The following is a 19,893-nucleotide window of genomic DNA, read 5'->3' on the forward strand; positions in this document are numbered from 1 at the left end:
CAGTTTGAGTTTGGTTTAGAATGTTGTGCTAATCCAGTCATTGTAGTTTATAAACTATGCTTTATGGTAGTTTTTTTCAAACTTGGCAACTTTAAGATGTGTGGACTTCAGCTACCAGAATTCTCCAGCCAGCAAGTTGCCAAGCTTGAAAAACACTGCATTATGGCAATGTATATTAGTAAACCCAGCCAATTATGATTTATTCAATAAATCACACTTGAGCAAATCATGACATAGCACAGTGGTGGCAAACCTTTTGGACTCGGCGTGTCAAAAATTTGGAAAATGCCTAACTTGACTCTGCTGGTGTGTGTGTGTGTGTCTCTCTCTCTCTCTCTCTCACACACACACACACAAAGAAAAGAGAAGCAATTCTTTACATATTCATTTATTTAAAAAAATACAGTCCAATCATGTGTGATGCTACATATTATACAAAGAAACATCAAATAATTACAAAAATGAAATATGAGTAAAACAAACTCAGTTTCTTTGGTAACTCAAATAGGGAGCATAATTGTTGGGTGTGGGTGAACTCTGGCAAGAAAAACGTTGGGGCATGTCACCTTTGACACGTGTGTCATAGGTTCACCATCACTGACTTAGCACAATATGTGAACCAGGTCTTTTGATTAAAAAGTTAGTTAATGGTGATTTCTCTCTAAACCTGTACCATTCTGTAGCCAATATGCTATCATCACATATATAAGTAAGCTATCAGCAGATTTGGGAAACCCCTGAAGATTACAGAACAACACTAAAACATTAGAGAGAAACTTTAAAGAGGAGGAACATCTTCCCCAGCTCCTCTCCCAGCTCCAGTCCTGGATAACTTTTAGAGGTGGGAAACATAGAAAATCAATATGAAAGAGAAATGAAACAAAGCAACTTGAGAAGAGATATGTCTGGCTATAAACCTGGCCCATAACAGAGCAGAAGTTTAATTGTACTTTCGTTACTGGATGACTTTGTTAACTGCTCTACTACTTCCAGACCAGGAGCTTAAAAGCAATCCACAAATAGTTTAGAGAATACCTTTGTACGTGAGCAGTCTCATTCCTTGCTATTAGCTGATTTATGCTGCACTGGAGTAAAGTCATTTTTTAGTAAGGAAGAGCTTCCCATGACAATTCTTCAACCACAAAGCAATGATTCAACTCTGAGAGTAAGATATTCATGATCAAGACTGTTTTGAACAGAATTCCAAATGCAAAATTCACCAGCTGGAAAACCCACCTTTACTTTTTAAAAGAAAGAAGTCTACTGCTCATAATAGCTATGATTTGGAATTAATGTTCTGCTGGCATTACCTAATGAATTTTTGCACATTTGGGTGAGGCTGAGACCTTTTTGTGACCTCTTTTTTTCTACTTCCCCAAACTTTTGTCCTCCAAATATGGTAGGAGCAATAATGATACAACTCCCAAAATTATCAGCCAACATGATCATTGTAATCCAACCCATCTGGAGGGAACTGTTAGGAAAAAAAAAAATTACTTTGTATACACTTTCCCAAAAGTGATGCTTACATCAGAGTAGATAAGAAGGAACTGCTGGATGGTTTTCAAAGAGAGTCGGTATAGGGCATAGTATTGCTTAGTTGGACTTGGATCATGGACACCCAAGATCGAGTTTTCATTCAAACACAGAGCTCATCAGGGGACTTCGGGCCAGCCATTTTCTTCTAATCCACCTTCACTGGTTTGCTGTAGAAATATTTGCGGCGGGGGCGGGGGGGCATATTAGCTGCCATCAGCTTTCAAAGTAAAGTTTGGGTACTATATGCCTATGTAAATAAGATAAATTATATCAAATAATTATTAAACTGATCTATCATTTGTCTTCATCATTTAAAGCGCCATCAAGAAAGGGGCATTATGGGAAACAGTACGTTGAATATCACGAAGCTTTGGTCTGATCAAACAGACTTTGAAACTGTTCTCTTTCTTTTCTCACAGAGGTTCTACAACATTCTCAACTGTGCAAGAGGGAGATAATTCAAAAGGTGCATCTCTCCCTTTTTATTTGTGCCAAGAAATGTCTTTTAAATTTTATCCTGCTGCTAAGCTCTGAAAAGCTCCAAGTCTGCCTGATGTGGAGATTTTTTCCCAACTTCATGATACCGTTAGAAAAAAGCCCACAGATTTATGTTTTCTGGGAGCTGCAAGAAAAGATGCAAGGGGCGAGGGGAGAAATACAGAACGAGAGAGAGAGATGTGCTTGTCTTCTCTTTGGGTTGTGCCTCCATGTGGGAGACTGAAATGACACACTTCATGTTCCAGCATGCCACCACAAACATCATTTCCATGGCCTTCGATTTGGCAAGCTAGAAACTCTAAGCTAAACATTCTGTACTGCATGTTCTACTACAACCAACAAAGTTTTGGAAAAACTACTAGTGAGTTTTACTTTAACCTAGTAAGTCTGAGGTTTGCAAGATGATTATTCCCCAACCTTTGCTAATTTAAACTACTTTTTTTTTTTCAGAATATGATGAGGAGGGAGAGATGTCTTCTGACCTACATAGGCTTGGACCTTTTATTTTTTTATTTCCAAAGGACATTGCTTTCTTATTGCACATAATGTTCAAAATATGCATATGTGCATGAATCCATAGTTCCAAGGGCAGTTCCATTAATTATAACCCACTGTTAAGAGATAGAGAGAGAGCTGTGCATATGTAGAAATTCAGGATGATTTATTCTGTGACTTACACAGACAAACTGATGCTGTGTTGCTCCCATCCAGACAGATCATGAAATTAGAAGAATTTTATAAAGTCTGGAATTTAAAGAAACTCACTGAATGAATTAATTGTGACTACATTCCACTTACAAGGGACTAAAGCTGTTTTAAAAGACCGTTTTATTCATGGGCTCCATACATTCTTTCCACAGTTCGTTTTTCTGATATGTCATATTTTATATGCAATTTATGGTTGAAAAAGATTATTGTTCAAAATATCATGATAGAAATGACAAAGAAAATTAAGTCATATTCCTAAATTTAATTATCACTATCAAAAATAACTTCTATTTAATTACCAACAAAATTCTCTAAAAGGGCATTTCCTGCAGCAACGATCCAGACAGACAGGTAACTTCTACCAGGGTTTCATTTGCGTATTAAGAAGTTCAGAAGGACCTACCTCTTATTCCCAAATATAAGTATCTCTTTTATTCAATGGGCAATAACAAATCATGAGAAAGGGAAGGGCTTTTATTTTTATTATCCAGTAATATTTATTTCCTACTGTAACTGGATTGAATAATATTTTATCCAAAACATTTTATCCACTTTGGACCAGCTGACCAGGAGAAAAAAAGGAAACAATAACTTTAGATAATAATTTTAGATAACAATTTTAGATTACCATTTCTGGCTGACAATGTCCAGCCCTTTGTGCGGTCAAAAGCAAATAATCAAATCAAATGAGGCTTTGGCTGAAAGAGAGGATGAAAAAGTCCTTCTTTTACTTCAGGAACAAAAATGTGCAAGGGTAACATTGCCCACATTCCGATGTTTTACAAAGCAAAAAAAAAAAAAGGACAGAAATAGGCATTCCCTGGCCTGAGGGTCCAAAACGTGCCTCATCACTCTGTTCTCAATATATCAGATAATAAGTTTAAATTTTCAATTGTTGTGTTTCTCAGGAACATACAACATATTTGGAGTCACCAAGTAGGACCAGAACAAAAGCTAAACTTGATTTATTTAATGCTTAGCGAATTAACATTACAGTGCATTAACTGTAAAGCCCATTACTAGGGTCCCCAAATTTGCGTTTAATATAATTATGTTAAAAATTAGAATTTATGAGCAATTTTTGAAAGGATCCTGAGAGCTTTTTCAAGGGATGTGTACCTCTTTCCTCCAAGGAAGCAATTCAACCACTATTTTACTTATTTTGTACACCCTACTCGATATCAAATCAACCCCCAAGATGGCTAGTTCTCTTCATGTTCTACCATCCTTGGGGTTCAGGTTCAGCATATTTATGGGGAAAAAATGCACCTTTATACATATGTTTGGTATCCCAATTCAAGATTTCACTTTCTACTTTCTGAGTAGCAGAAGCCATTATCAAAACATGCGATGTTTCTTATAATTAGCCTTCCGGGAGATGATGTGTTTTCGATCATTTTTGCAGCATTGGGAATTGTTCGGCAGTCTGCAGTGATGTTGCTAACAAGATAATGCTGGGGGTGAGCAGAGAGAAATGAATCCTGCAATGCACAAGTAAACAAGAATCAGTCTGAACATCAAAATCTGAAATGAAAAAGGCAGGACATCAAAGTGTTCTTGAAAACACTCAGTACATGAAAGTTATGAACTATTTCATAACATATTTCTTTAAGTCTGCAATCCCATTCACAATGGGAAAGATATTTCAGTCCTGTTTTGTCACAGAAACAGTTTCCTAGCCACTGGTCTTCTGGCTAAGCATCTTGTGCTCTTCTTTTTTCTCACTCCACGAGTGTATATCCGTGTCTGCATCTGCAGCTCCACAGCTTTTTATAACTTCCCTGACTCTTCTGAATATTGTTTGTTCCCTCTTTGTTCTTTGGGACAGACCCCCTCTCCCTTCTAGTGGTCCCCAATTCTGATTTCCTTACTAATTCCAAACTGTCCAACAAGAAGCTTCCAATAACTTCCCTTCTACTTCTATTTACCTTCCCTTCTATTTACGTTAGCAACTTTGGGGATCCTATTTCTTCTCATCCTGACTTCTTCCAGTTACAATCCTGTGCAACCAGAATCCTATAACCCAATTTCCTTACTTCTGACAAACCTGCCAGATTTTAAGCCTGTTACTTATTTCTCAGTTCTATGGCAACCTACTGGGTTCAAGGTGGATCTCCAGATATTGTTCAGCCACATCTCCATCAATTCCAGCCAGCACAGCAAAAGTGAAAGATTTTGGGGATTGTTACTCAGCAACACCTGGAGAATTATAGGCTGGGAAGGGCTGTTCTAGAACTGGTTTCAAATAAATTTAACATGTCATTAGATTACAGTAGAGAAGACAGAATTTTCCACTACCTTAATCCCCAAAATAGCCATCCTGGGCCTACTGCAAAAGGCCATTGCGATAGCAAAAGGCCACTTGAGTGGAGTAGCAGGAAAGATAAGCACGGATGAGAACTATAAGTCTGCGTGTTATGTATACTGTAGGATATGTCGTACAGCAGCTTCTTCACTTTGAGATTTACAAGTAAATGTCAAGAGCATTTTTGACAGGCTTATTTTAGATATGTACCCTGTCTATTAGGCTTAACACGTGATTTGCAGGCAGAATTCAACGGTTCAGTTCATGGCATTTCCATCTGAAAATATCTCTGAGATCTTTTTGCGTGTGTCATCAACCAAAGGTAGCACAGGTATTTTGAAAATAAGTAAAGATGTACAGGCTGAATAATAACTACATAGAGCTAAACTGCAGGACATACACAGCTGTAATTCCTACTGCCTTCTGTTTTTATTTACTTATTTACTTATTAGTCAAATGTATATATGCCGCCTATCTCACTGGATAAGTGACTCTAGGCGGCATTACAAGTAAAAAAAACTATAAAATCTTAGCAAAAATATACAAGTTAAAAACTCCAAAAGGTTAAAATTAAAACTAAAAAAGTTAAAACTAAAAATGCAGAAAGAACTACTAAGCTACTAACCACCCCCAGTGCTGCAAACCCCCATTAGGTCCCCATGCAAGTTGGTAGAGCCAGTTTGGAAAGCCAACGAAGTGGGGGCCAATCTCACCTAGGGGGGCAAGATGTTCCATAGGGCGGGAGCTATAACAGAACAGGCTCACCTCCTGGACCCCACTAGTCGGAATTCTTTGGGCGATGGGGTTCATAACATACCCTTCCTGCCGGACCAGTATGTTGTTTTAAAGGAGGTGATACCATATGACATTCTTAACTAAGACCACATGAGAAGGAACAAAGGTAAAGGGCATTACAGGTGATTTGGTAGTGATATCACTATGAAGGAAGCCAACCAAGGAAGAATTAAAATAGATTATTTTGGAAATGACCACCAAAGGAAAGAAGCAACTGAGAAATAGTCCAGATGGTATTCAACAGTGCAAAAAAAGAAAGAAAAAAAGGGGGAACAACAAAGTAAGATATGGAAACAACAAAAAAATTGTCTCTTTCCTACTACACCATGATTCTTACAGAGTTGTAAGTACCCCTTTACTTAAGAACAAGCTTGCTATGTTGAGAAAGGAAGACTCTACTTCCTCTCTGAAGGAGGTTCAGGGAAGACAACACTTGCCACCTTCATATCACCCAACAAGATTTGTTATAGTCCTAGTAGCCATCAGCCATAAAATATTGGAGGGGATAGAAAGGAAAGACCACACAAAAATCACGCTCCTGAGACTATCCCAAAGGTTCTAGGAGAGCTTTGTCTACTTACAGGTTCCACAGTTGTGGCCATCTTTGTTTCCCTAAACAACATCCAGTCTAAACTTGATAAGCTCATTCAAACTCTAACAACTCCTAGTGCTAGTATTGGCCATGCCACAACGTTTAACCTTTTGATGAAGGCCCATTTGAATGACACTCTGGGGCTGCACTAAAAGAAATGGGTGGTGTTGTTTTTTAAAAAGGCAAAGATTTCCTTATGTCAAGCTTGAATCCTGACATCTACCTGGATACATTCATGTAGTTTTTTTGAGAGCCATATTGCCTCCTTCTAGAATGATGATGATTAAACTTTTTATTCTATAATCCTAGCAATTCCTGGTGGTTCTCATCCAAGCATTCACCTACTTAGCTTTTTCAAGGCCAATTGGGATTGGCTAGGTGGCTTAGAAATGGGTGGAGCCAGGATAAATAAGTGGACAGGACTAAGAGGAGAATTAAATTTGGTTTCATTCACATGTTTTTTAAAAAAATTAATATAAGTGTGCCTTGGGTATTTAATCATTTTCATCTTTTGTCCTATTAAACATGCCAATTTGGGAGGGAGTTTGGTGGGGCTGTGGGGGCCATACCTAGGTTTCTGGGTCTACATGCAGCCCTGGGGCCAAAATTTGTGTTTAAAAGAAGTCAAAGAGCCAAACCAAATAAAAAAGGAAATTAGGAGCAGGAATATGGAGGATGGTACTGGGAAAGTGGGCTAAGTTTCTGTTACCTCTGTAGGTAGCCACAAAGGGGAAAAGACAGATATATGTTTGGCACTGTTTCTTCCCCTCTTTATGGTTTATAGTAACTCTGGGAAAGTTTAACATGGGGAAATGATACATGGGAAAAGGTTAACATGCTATGCCAGCACCAGGCTAAACCATCCTTCTCCCCTCAGGACATCTTTTTAAGCAAAAAAAGAAGAGGTCTCCTATGACATCCTCTCTTCATTACACTACCTCTAAAAGAAACACGAACAGGCCAATTTGTCAATAATAACTAGCAATTGTGAAATTACTTTGAGGAAAACTGCCCAACTTTGCCAAGGTTTTGCAAGTATTATAAAATATGAGAGTTTGGAAATATTTTTGATATAAACAGGCTGGGTTGGTTACAGAATGATGGCTATGGTTTCTAAACATCTTTATGATATTATTTGAAAACTATTTCTGAATAGTGTTCATGGCTTTTATTATTGTTTCCATGTTTCTTTTGTCACAAGCTGTGGCAAGATTTTCAAATGACTTCTAGGGTACATTTGGTGTTAAAGATTAGAAATGATGTATATTTATGATTCAGCTAATATTGTATTTTTAAGATATTTTATTATTGCTTTAAATTGATCTTATTTTGAGTTATTATGACCTTGTAAATAAGATGAACAGGTAAAGGTTAAATTAAGAGATAAGAGGATTTGCTTTAAAAGAATCTTTCCTTACTCAGCATGGATTTAAGAATAGGTACTGAAAGTAACTCTGTCTTTACTGTTCTTGGTTAATACATTTAAGGTAGTGTAAATAGCATTTTTTAATATTTTATTGCATGTATTTATAACCCACCTTAGTTCTGGCACAGAACTCAAGATATTATATATGAGATTCCTAGATTGTCTTCTATCCAGACACTAACCAAACTTAATCTGATTTAGCTTCAGCAAGATGTGTTGTGCCATAAATCCCCAGTTCAATCTTAATAATGCCTTGATTCTAATAGAAGAGAATATGTGTAGCTCAGGGTTGAACTGTGGAGCCCTTGGTGCTCTCTGAGCTTGGTTGCTTGCTTGCAAACAACCTTGTAAACAACCAAGCTCAGACAGCACCCAAAACTCCACAATGCCTTGATTTTTGGGGAATGTATTAGGTAAGGTGTTTTCTTTTAATCTCCAACTTCCACCTGTAATATGTAGAAAGTAGGCCCTTCAGAAGTGGCTCAGCCCTACCTCAAAGCATTCACTTTGATCTGGATTGTTGCAGTAATTGGATTCAAGGCAGTTCCTTGACTCAGAATATGAAGGTGCTTTGACACCATCATTTGAAGTGTTGAAACAAGTCAACCAGATCTGGCTGGCTTTTTGATCCAATGGGAAAAGTGCACTGTGCACGTACAATTCAAGAGGCCCTTTTGCAGCTATTTTGATCCAGATTTTGAAGGAGAGTGGTACCTAACTTGGTGCTTTGCTTCAAAGAGGCATTCGAGTGAAGCTTTATTGAATTTATGTGCCACTTCAAAGATTTGCACACTCTACTGGATAGCAGTACTGGCCTTTGCAGTGATTGTGTGTGGTGAACTATGCTGAATTCCCTGAAGTACCACACACTTTTTAGGTGCTATTCTTGGAGGACATTAGTAGTCACGGCTAGTGGGTTGCTACGGGAGGCACTGAACAAGAAGGTTAAAAGAAACTCAAAGTGAGCTTTGATGGAAAAATGGAATAGTAAATTAGCAGCATTATAGACTGTAATAATTTTACTTTTTGAAGATGGACTTTTCCACCCTGATACCATCTAGATGCATCAGGAATACAACTTCCATTATTCCCTTCTTGAGAGCACCAAGTTGGGGAAGTCTTTTTTAAGCTATAGAATTGAAAGTACTGAATACATACAACATGGCCAAGAAGTCTATTGGATCCAGCCAATCCAGATGCTTAAGAAATATGTGACTGCTGGCAGGAGGTTGTGCTAAAGAGATTTTGCAATAATGATGTCAGGCAACTATGAAAGCTCAAGCCATGAACTATTAATGATTAACAGTTCTCAAAAACTGTGCTACCACTTAGGTTAAGTCAGAAGAACCAAACTAGCAGCAGCTGTCCAAACACCAGATGAGCTGTACTGTATAATGAACCAGGATTTTTAGAGAAATGTTCAGGTCAGACTAGACTCCTTCTTGGAGCAAGCAACTTAATTCTTTCCCCACCACTGGTACTCTGCAGGTCTTTGGATTACAATTCCCACATAAACCAGCAAGGAGGAGCTACAGATGACAGGAATTGTTCATAAAATATGGTGGGCACTAGCTTTCTTCATGTACAACATAATCCCTTGCTCTACTATGATGCTGCTTCTTTTGGAAATGCTTATTTCTACTTTCCCCTAATCAGATGCCCTCCAGGCGTGCTGAACTTCAAATCCCAGAATTTCTAGCCAGTGATCCCTGGGTATTCTGGAACTGTGAAGCCAAACAGTTGGGAGAATACCAGGTTAAAGAAGGCTAACTTAGACTGACAACAAGCCAAAACAAAATTTAGGAACCAGTTTGGTCTCCATGAGCTTTGAAATTCTCTAGAGTATTAAAAACCTAGGGTGGGGGAGAGAGAGCCCTATATAGTCCATCTCATGTGGTAAAAATCCATCTCATAGGTGCATAAGTGATATACGTTAACTGTTTAGTTTAGGTCATTCCTTGACAGTCAGCCAAACACCATCCCCTTCTAGATCTGTTCAGCCAGAGGCTTCCAAATATCACAAGATGGTTTTAAATTAGGGTTGTCAGCCGATACAAGTTGTTGTGGTTGTTGCTGTGGTTGAACTGAAATGACCTTAGTTCTTATCTTCAGTATAAAAGATGGGGCTGGAACTGCTTTGGTGGGTGTGAGGGGGACACAAAAACTATTTCCTAAATATCTGCATGTTGCCCACAGGTCTTTCTCCTAAGCAATATGAGAAAGCACATTGTCCTCAAGCACTATCCAAGGGAATAAAAATGCCCATTCCTATGGAAACCTCATCTGAATTAAACAAGCATTGCTTCATTGTTTCATCAGTTGCTGAAGTAAGTGCCAGACTGAGGTCGAAAGCGTTTCTGAAAGGCAGAATTGCTGAGGGTCAAAGATGCTGCATCAAAATTAGTTAACTTGACCTGATGAGGCTGCCAGGTGTTCATTGGTTTTGCTGTTTTTCATTTGCCTTGGTGTTTGTAGAGAAGGAACATTTCAAATCCCAGAAAATCTAAGGGCATTGGGTTGAAATTCAGCATGACCGAGAGGTGCAAGAGGCTGAATATGACACCGGGGCACCTTGCCAAGGCTTTACTACTAATGTTGCAAATGGTAAACATAAACTGAGATCCAAGAAGCTTGAGATTGATCTGTCATAGCAGAGGTGAATGTGTCAGTAAACAATCTAGAGATCTCCCCCTGCTATCCTCCCTACCACTGCACAGTAGAACCAGAGCATGCCAGAGTGCTGGAAAAAGTGCCTGGTCAAAGAAAGTTTAATTCAGACCCTGACTTGCCTTCAGTTGAAGATTAGACATTTTAGGAAAGAAAGAAACATTACCTTGTGACAGATGACAGAATTGAGGAAATGGAACCCTCACCTCTCAGAAGAAAGCATTTGATAGCATTTTATGGGGAAATTGTTTCACACGATTCTCTCTCCATTTCCTGGACATCTCCTGGTGCTGTCTTTGATCCTTATTCCCTTTAAAGTAAGATCATCTCAGAATGAAATATAGCAACAGCGCCCAACTATTACTGCAATCTGTTGTAACTCATTGGTAGAACATGTGCTTGGCATGGAAAAAGTCCAGGATTCATTTCTGAGCATCTTCAGGGAATCTGAGTTAAAAAGGTTGAAAAGTTACTGATAATAAGTAGAAGCAAAATTGAGCTAGATGGACTCAGTATTGGCTGCCACATGGATGTCAGGTGCATGGGATGATGAGATATGTGCAATGTCATTGTGCAAATGCTGTAACTAACTTTGAGTTAGTAATCCAGGCATAAGTATGTCACTGTGGCATCTGCATGGTTATATTACCGCATGAGTATCATTGTGACATCATCGTTTGCAATGGATGCCACTATCTTCATAAGGGGCAAAATGAATTGGACATGACTGAATAAGCTAGGCATGGGCATCTTGTGGCTTTCCAGATGATGTGGAATTTCAGTTCTCCATCCCAGCTGGCATAGCCAATGGTGAAGGGTGCTGGAAACTGTCGTTTAACAACATCTGGAGGGCTACAGGCTCCATATGCCTGGAGTAAGGTCTATTTCATGTGCCACCAAGAAAGTTAGGTTTGTATTTAGATATATTTTGCATTAAATTGCATAAGATTATGACCTGAATTGCATTTGTTGTTCTTGGCTTGATTTATATTTAGTAATTATATTATATTATAATTTAATTAATTAATTAATCAAAATATGCTATCTATAGAAGCAAAAGTGACTAACATCAATTGTTGATGCATGAATTATTACTACCCTTTAAGACTCCAAGAAGTCCAGGAGCAGAATGCTCATTCATATCACCCACAAACATATTTTCTTTTCACTGCATCCTATTTCAGAGTTTGTTTTCCTCCATTCTGTTTTGTCCATTGATGTCAGACACAGTGAGTGGAAACATGTTGGGAACCTCCTCTGCATAACTCTTGGAATTTTATTTTAATTGATTTGCTTTACTGCCTCAAATGGAAAGTATCTCTACATGTTGAAATTATATTTTGAATAGGCCCCTTTTTGGCCCTAGCCCTAAAAAGGATCCTGACCATTGCAGTTACATGACTCTGGACAAAACCCTTGTTTATCTCTCCTTATCTCAGAAGCAGTAGTTTCATTTCACATCAACTAGCAGGTCTCAAGTGTAGTTACTAATTCTACCTAACCCAACAATACCTTTTAGTCTGGGAGGTCATTTTTATATATGCTGAGGAAAAGAAGTAGAAAGAACGAACTGTATGATCAAAGGTAAATTACAATTTATTGCAGTTGTTATGTCTCCTGAATGCATTCCAGGGAGCTAATTCACCTTTAAGCTTAGGAATTTGCAAATTAAACCCTACCATGCCAGATGGGTATGAGTCAGTCCAACAGTTACCGTGGGTAACATTGTGAATGGTAAATGAGATAATGCTAGTCATGATCCCTCTCCCACTTTAAGAACAACATAATGCTTGATTTATTTCATCATGTTCAGATGTGGGACAGGGTGGGGGCATGGGAAGACTTTTGTCAGCATAATTATCTGTTCTTTCCACATTGTTTTTCTGTTGTAACTTGTAAAAAAAAAAAAAAGACCTGAAGTTGTTTGCTTTTCTGGTCCAGTAAAAGTTTACATGACAAATTCTATGATAACAATTCAAATTAATACACTTTGCATGGCAAAAAGGTAAATTTAGAAGATATTTTCAAAATGTAGTGCAGTTCAAAGACTTGAAAATTCCTTGTGCTTGTCCTTACAGAGCTTGTGAGGTTGGTGGTTCCCTCCCTCCACTCCCAGCTAAATAATCATTTTTAGACTTCTGGACGAATCACTTTTATATGGAAGAATTTTAAAATGTAGCTTGCTGAACTGTGGCTTTTAACTGATGTGGCGGGGAGAGGAAGGAGGAGTGGGGGCAGGAGGTAGTCATATGACTTTCACTAGGCATACCCACAGTCCATACTCCCTGGACAGTGACATATAGCTGTAATTCATGGTCTGGTATTGTGCAGAAATGAAAATTATTGATTTAGGATGAAGAAGATCCAGTCAACTATGGGCAAATTTATATAAATCTTCACCCCAACTTAACATTGCCCTAACTGATTGATTGCAGGAGGTCATCTTGATCTGTATATTTTCCTATGATTTAATCTCCTGTTTTTGTTCTTTTCTACTTTATTGTACGCTGCCTTGAGTCTCACAACTGGGATGGCCTACAAATATTGTAAATAAATAAATAAATAAATAAATAAATTTCCATCAGTTTAACTGTGGCTCCTTTAGGGATTTTGCTTATTTATTTATAGACATATATTGAATCCGGCTTTGGCAACATACTGTACATAAAGTCAGCAAGACATTTTCCAAGAAAAAGCTTGAAAACATTTTAAAAATTTGAAAAAAACACAGCAGCAGAAGTATTCACTTTGCTGCTATTGTGCTTCTACTAGTTAGACAAAATAATTTGAGAGAAGAATCTATATTGCTAGCTTCAATTCATTTCTACAAAATGACTACTGAGATAAACATTAAAGTTCTTCCTGTAGGTAGGAAAAATTAATTAGCTGCTCAAATACAGAACTGATGACTTCTGTGTTGACATGTGAAAATGAGGTGGATCACAAGCTAGACATAGAGTCAGCTGGGTAGGGTATCAGCTAAAATTCTCATTCAGTTCCAGGCTGTCTCAACAGAAATCTATTGTCCAGGTCATAAAAGGGCACCGTTAAAACTTCACTGTGTTCATGTTCAAGCACTGAAGTTTAAGAAAGATATCAGCAAATTGAAATGTGTCCGTTGGGGAAAAAGATGGTGAAGAGTTTGGAGATCAAATCTTATGAGGAAAGATTAAAGGAGTTTATGTTTTTTCCTGAGGAAGAGACCCTTAAGAATGATTCAATAGCCATCTTTAAATATCTGAAGAGCTATCACATCACAGTTGGACCAATATGGGTTTTCTGTTGATCCAGGTATTTGAATCTAAACCAATAGACACTGATAAAAGAAAGAAGAATTTCCATTGAGCATTGCTTGTGGGTGAGGTGCTTCCCTGCAGCTTACTGACTAGAACAGCTCCACCTCCACCTATCATGGTGGATGGGGAGGAAGAGTCTGAAGTGGAGGCTATTCTGGACTCTAGACACAGGGGGAAATGTTTGGAATACCTGATTCAGTGGAAAGGCTACCCAGAGTCAGAGAGATCATGGGAGAATGCAACAGATGTGCATGGCCCAACTTGTATGCCAGTTTTATCTGCAATGCCCAGGGAAACCCTGTCCACATGAACTGCCACCAAAGCATGAAGCTTGAACATCTCAGGATGAACAAGACTATGTTTTCTAGAATGGAGGGGGGACTGAGGCTAACAAGGGAGGTAGTGTAGAGAGTAAGGAAGATTACCTTGATGGAGATATGCAGGCTCCATTGTCTACGTAAAAGGAGCTGAAGTCCACAACAAGATAACATTTGGAAGTGGCTCAGGGAGATGCCTCCCTAATTTACTGAACTATCAGAAGGAGGAGGAGGTACACACAATCAGACATGCAAGATTTTGTTATTATAGCCAATCTCAATAAAAGTAGCCTTCCTGTGGAGTTGATTGCCTCTCTGGTCTATCTAGTGGGGCTGACATTACCCCAGGCCACAAAGGGATGCCACTAACATCCTTTCTCGGTGCCTGGGGGCCATCAGAGTCTGGATAGGAGAGAACAGACTGAAGATGAAACTTAGTCACGATTGATACATCAGGGTTCTCTGCCACCACCAGAATTTTTCTTTGGTGGGCAAGTGCTATCTGTCAGAGAGCAGGTTCATAACTTGGGGTTCTTCTGGACTTATGGCTCCTGCTGAAACAGCGGGTGGAAGCCATGGCCAGAGGAGCATATACCGAGCTTCAGCTGGCGAGTCAGATGTGACTTCCTGGGGCAGGAGGATCTGACTACAATAACTTGGACTACTGTGATGTGGTCTACTTGGAGCTGCCCTTAAAGACTACTCAGAAACTACAATTAGCCCAAAAGGCTGCAGCTTGAAAACTTTCTGGTTCCTGACATTGAGAACACATAACTCTGGTTTTGCACCCCTGCATTGGTTACCAGTTGGTTTCCAGGTACAATTAAAGGTCCTGGTTTTAACCAATAAACCCCTTTATGGCTTGGTTTCTGGATACTTGCAGGCCTGCCTACTCCAATCAGTAGCAGCCTGACTGATTAGATCAAATAGGGAGAAATTTAATAATCCCACATTTGGGAGACGTTCTTTGGGGGGGGTGCAGGCTGAAGTGAGAAGGTGCTGCTTTTCTTTGGTAGAACCAATGCTGTAGAAAAGTCTCTCAGGCAAGATGAGGCTAACTTCTCCTTGTTGATATTTCAGAAGCTATTAAAGACAGCGTTCTTTTGGAGAGCTTTCCCCTGATTGTATAATGCCATCTTGAACTTGTACTTTTATTGTTCTCAGTTTTGGGTTTGGTTGGTATTGTCTTTGTTGTTTTTATTGAGAAGTTTGTATTGTGGTTGTTCTAATTACTTAGGTAAGCCATTGAGAGTTTTTCCAATTATGATGGGATAGAAATGTGTAAAATAAATAAAGAAATAGCTGGGCTAACTAACATGCCATTAGTTCAATATACTGTTTCTAAATATGGCCCTCCAGATGAACTGGGAAACTTATAAGGGAAGGATGAACATAGTAGTTTCCCCTGGCTTTTCAGCTTCACCATTTGATATTCCAAGATATGCTACATTCAACAGGAAAATTCTATTTAAGTATTATGGTGAGTACCAATTTGTCACCATGAGTCTCTGCTGGAGACATTCAGAAATGAAATATGTGTTTATTTTTTCTCCTCTGAATTTAGTACCAATCAAATTAATTTTATCCTAAATGGATGAATGCCATTTTAAAGTTATAAAAATGTATTGTGTTAATTTTTTTTTCTAATTCCCAGGCCTAGGGTTAACGTGGGTGTGATTTATTGGCTGAGCCCATATCGTATTTTTTGTTGTTGTTCGTTTTTTGATACTGTTTGTTCTGTTTGTTATTCTAGTGGTTTTAGTCCAGGCTGTTTTATTGTTTTACTCTTTTTATTGATTTTGTAAGCCCCCCTGAGTCTCCCGGAATGGACAATCCTATTAAGTCAATTAAATTAAATTATTAGGGAATGTTTCTGACAATGCAGTCCTGATGAGAGGGAGCACAATTTAATTGCTTTGTGAAAGCACTGTAATATTGGAACATTCCAATACATTCAATAAAATGGGATCAAGAAACAGTGTTTGTTGCTTTTCTTGTTCTTATTTATGACATCGTCATCATCAAAACAACAAAATCCCTAAAATTTTGTGGGATTTCAAAATTCAAACATTGTGATTTACAAATGCAGGTTGGAAAACAATGGAAGAAAAAAATATTGACATACCAATTTTAATTGGAAATCTTGATGTAATACTAAACAGGTTCACCAAATATTTATAAATTTCAAACTTACTGGATTTGGCATCACTAATTTTGCAAAAGACTAAGCCATCTGGAACAGCATACATCTTAAGGCACTACCTCCATGACTCTTAGATCCTTAGGAAGGACACAAATCAATGGAGTCAATACCCAATCAATTACTGTAGATGTGATGTTCATTTACATGAATAGAAATTAAGAACAAATCTCCTCCCAGTGTTTTCAGTGAAAGGGAATGTAGTTAGATCACTGGTTTCAAGGCTTTTTCTGCTCTCGCTGTATTAAAACACCATTATCACCTAAACAGTTTCCTGATATCAAGATACCTCATCCATGGAAAGAGTCAGCCACTGAAGCTGGAAAAGATACAGGAAAAGAGGGATCTGATGTCATATTCCTCCTCTGAGTTTGCAGTCTTCTGCCTCACCTCAGAGGGAGAAATCAGATGGGGGAAAAATTCTCCTTTTTTAAGGCAAGAATAAACTCATGCTTGCATTCACTGAACTTTGTTGTTGCCACTACAGTACAATTCAGTTGGTAGAACATATTTTTGCATGTGAACATTTCTAGATGCACTCTCTCTCTCCTGTAGATTAGCAGGATCTAGCAGTGTTGGACAAAAGAAATCTCCACATGGAGATCAAAAGTAGCCAAAGATCCACTAACTGAGGCTAAGCTGGTAGCCAGACATTATTTTCTACAAGTTAGCTCTAAAACTCAATCCCACCAATGATACTGCAACTATATTATGTGTATGTAAGAAAACAGACAGATTTTTTCATGATACTGATAATGTCTTCTACTGCTAATTCAAGATTTTGTCAAAGCTAATGAACATATGATTTTTCTCTTTTTAAATTATGATTCATGGCATGGCTTTTGACAGATTTTCCTTTCCATAGTTAAAAAAAAAAAAACAATTTATGCTTGCAAATGCCTATTTTTATAACTCAAGTATTATAGAACACCTGCCTTTTGAGCACATCACCAACATTTTGGGAAGGTGTGGATGTGGGGTGCTAAGATGCCTTTTTTAGTTCTCCATCTAATACATTTATTACAAAAGAGAATCAAATATCTTAAGCTATCCTAAAATTAACTAATTTGGGTCAATATGAGTATATTCATACACCTTGGCAGGAACGGGGTAAGGGGTTGTATGTATGTGGAAGGCACTACATTATGGCAGTGCTAAGATCAACTTAATAAGATCATCATCAGCCACCTGTATGTCCTTCCCACCAGAGAAAACAGGGAGTGGGGTGAGTTGGTTCATCCATTTTGTTCCTAGAATCTCCTTCCTAAAAATATTCAGCTTGAGCGCTTTCCTACAACATGAACGACCTTGGTCTGTATATTTCAACTTGCCATATTTCACACATCCAAACAGGAGAACAAAAGAATCTACTTCATTTCAATGTTGTCTAAATTTAGAGAGCTGGGGTTATTTGCTTTCAGAGTATAAAACTACAGTTTGAATCTAGTTTACGATTACTAGCCCTATTTTAAGCAAACCATAGTTCCTTAAGTTAAGATCTGTGGTTTTTCTTATAGGGAAAGTGGCATTTCTTACATTCTTTTAGAGGTATGAAAAAGAGCATGTAAAACATGCCTTATGCCAAGTTGGACCCACTGGACTTTCTGCATCAAAACTGTCAGTACAGGAGTGTTTCCCACCTGGAGATGTCAGAGAACTTACAGAGGACTGTTATCGTTTCAAAATGGCTACATTTTTCTACACACATAAACTACACAATCAGTCACATTAAGCTCCAAAAAAGGAGAGACAATTATCTAGCCCAGCCCTGGATGAGTATTTTTCCCATGACCTCATTTATTGGTATTCAGCTTGCATAGTGCAGGCAAGTATATGAATGCTTCATTAGCTAACATTTTTAATTGCTACCCTGATTGTGAATGGTGGGGATTGCACATCTCAAGGAAAGAGAGAGAGAAAGAAATTGGACTTAAGTCAAACCAGCATACCTCTTTTCTCTCCCCTATAATCCCTGCTGATTGATTAGCAGATATAAGAGAGTTGGTCCCACCCAGTCCAAAACACTTTTTCAGTGTGAATTTCCTCACTTTCTCTATCACCACACCTTTCAGAGCAAATCTCACTCCAGCGATAGCAGTTAAACAGTCTCAAAGCTTGCCTAAGCCTGGGTATTGTTACTCCATCTCTCCGTTCACTCAAGTAAAAAGGAAGACATGCTTGTCAGAGCAGGGAAGAGCGATCATTATGAACTGAACTGAACTGAACTCAGAATAAGGCAATGAAATAAAAATAAGAACTGAGATTTGTGAGAATTACAAAAAGAGGCAGACATTAACTAATGAAGAAAGGGCTCGTGTAGGGCATAATAAGAGAGAATTAAAAATATAAAAACCATAAATTAGGTGGAATGAGCTGATTTGGATGCATACCTTTTGAGCCAACATAAATTTAGCAAGGCGGGGAAAAGGGATATTGATAAGAGAGATAATAAACATAACCAAAGGCTTTTCCATATCGTAGTCTTAAACTGGTTGTTCCCTGTGCATTAACCATCTGGATATGAAGCTGGCTTTAAAAATTCCTTTTTTAAGGAATTTCATAAAATTCCTTAAATCCAACCCCTTTCTCTGCTTTGGCCCCAGCGATGGGCTAATGTTCTCTCTGGACCACATTTGGTCCAATTGGTGGATTTCTCTTTTTCTTTACCCCACGTGGACTGATGAGAGAGAGGGAGAGAGGGAAGGAGGGAGGAAATATGCTAGATATACTGCTTTTCCTGTCATTTGGATTAGAAGGGGAAAGTTGCAGAACTTATGTCAATTTTAACTGTTGTTGTTTTAAAGCATGTCTATGTTTTCCTGTTCCATGGATGAACTTGACAGATGTATCATTTCAGTTTCATCAGTGAACTCTTTTTTGTTGTTTAAGTCCAGTGTTTCATGCTTTTGTTGATGAACTTGGGAAAAAAGAAAAAAAAAAGGCTATGAAAGCCAGAATCGGTGACTGGAGGAGAAAGCAGCCAATTGGAGCAGAGATGTTCACCTACTGGGAATTGAAGTGCAGCAGGCAAATTGGGCCACACCACTTGAACTGGAACAAGTCAGAAAACATTTATTTTGGCTCACAGAAGAAAAATACAGTGGGAGGTTGCCTTTCTGATGGGCTGGGTATGAATAGAGGCTGATATTGTCCATTCCTGCAGCCACAATTAACTTCCTTCTTTTTCTCAGACCAATTATCAATAATAAGAGAACCTGGTCTCTTACTGAATTACTAAGGTTACACCTGATCTTTTCCTTAGTTACTTCCTTAAGAATGGGAGAAGGGGAATCTATTTATTTAATATCTTCCCAATTACCCTTATTAATAAGTTAGATACTCTTAAAAAATTATACTGTTTACCAAAACCATGCTGAAATATCATCCGCACAAGAATTGAAGATAAGTGCTTGTTCTTAAGTCAACCTTCCTCAGGTCAGTATCCACCAGATGTACTGGACTACAAATTCTATCATCCCAAGCTAGAGTTGTGAGCATTACACATCTGACAGAGGAAGTATGTTCTTTGTGTTCATAACAAGCTTCACTT

At 38.3% G+C, this 19,893-nt stretch overlaps 1 long non-coding RNA gene across 1 annotated transcript in view; it reads right to left on the minus strand.

Moving 5' to 3' along the window:
• Window positions 1–388: 388 nt before the first annotated feature.
• LOC112541282 (uncharacterized) overlaps window positions 389–19,893 on the minus strand; it is a 32,247-nt gene continuing 12,742 nt past the window's right edge. Inside the window, exon 3 of the long non-coding RNA XR_015796272.1 lies at window positions 389–4,226. This is a non-coding gene — a long non-coding RNA (uncharacterized LOC112541282). The remainder of the gene's footprint in view (window positions 4,227–19,893) is intronic.

The sequence above is a fragment of the Python bivittatus genome, unplaced genomic scaffold (assembly GCF_059951505.1).
Source record: "Python bivittatus isolate LINGU-HERP-01145 unplaced genomic scaffold, Pbiv_v1 ctg000330_np1212, whole genome shotgun sequence".
Lineage (NCBI taxonomy): Eukaryota > Metazoa > Chordata > Lepidosauria > Squamata > Pythonidae > Python > Python bivittatus.